Below are 1,151 nucleotides of genomic sequence, written 5' to 3'. Positions count from 1 at the left end.
TACCTTCTTTATAAATTGGAAAAGTTACTCATTAACCAGTAACTAGTAGGAAGAAGAACAAAATCTATGTCAAAGGCCATGTTGACCATGGGCTCATCCTTTGGTTTTAGTCTTTGACCTCTCCCACGATGTTAGTTTTCAAAGCATTTGCAACAGACAATTTACTATTTGCACATGCATATGAACGGCCGTCCATGTAATACATGTCTGGCAGAAAGAAAGCTGGTGCTTGTTAGGGGCTGTCTTCTCTATAAGGGTAAATGTCTTTATTATAAATATTTTACTCTTCTATACTCTATTTATGCCCTTGAAGGGCAGACGAAGAAAGATTATTCATATTTGTCATTAAAAATACATTTGTACACTCATACCAATTAAAGTGCACCTCTTATATAGGTGATGTATCACAAATGTTAAGAAGACCCCAAAGCCAACTCAGCAATTTAGAGCACTAGCTTTGGTTTCAATTGGGACAACAATGAGGGTCCTGGAGAAGGATTTGCTGCAAGTCTTTGTCTGCAAAATAGCTCTAAGGGGCAGTTCACATGGAGTAAAACTGAAAGTAAAAATTTCGTGACGGGACTTTCCGCCATGGAATCCGGCCAGCCTCCATGTCATACAGGCAGTCTATGGGAGGGCTTGCGGATAGGCGCTGAGAGAGGAGGCGCACGAGCCCTCCCCTAGACTCCAAGTATGGCGGGATTACATAGCAGAGAGTTCCGCAGGGGAATTCGGTCAGTTTTACTCTGTGTGAACTGGCCCTAACGCAGAAGGAAAAGAGCTATTGGAAGTAGCTTCCATGTTAGTCAATACTCAACCCTTTAAAGAGCATTGAAGTATGACCAGGAAATATCTAAAGTTACCTTACTTCCTTTGGGTGGGTTCATACTGAGGAATTCTTGCGGACAATATCCGCGGAATTCAGTCGGCTGTCCGCGCGCATGTCCGCGCGGCTGTCTGCCGGCTCCATAGACACCATTCTATGGGCCGGCGTATTCCGCATTCCGCCGAAAGAAGTGACATGTCACTTCTTTCGGCGGATAGCGGAATACGCCGGCCCATAGAATGGTGTCTATGGAGCTGGTGGAAAGGCGTGAGGCAGTGCGCGCGGACAGACAGCGGAATTCCGTGGAGTTTATCCGCGAGAATTC

Source organism: Dendropsophus ebraccatus, chromosome 12 (genome assembly GCF_027789765.1).
Source record: "Dendropsophus ebraccatus isolate aDenEbr1 chromosome 12, aDenEbr1.pat, whole genome shotgun sequence".
Taxonomy (NCBI): Eukaryota; Metazoa; Chordata; class Amphibia; order Anura; family Hylidae; genus Dendropsophus; species Dendropsophus ebraccatus.
Note: the sequence above shows the minus strand (reverse complement) of the source record.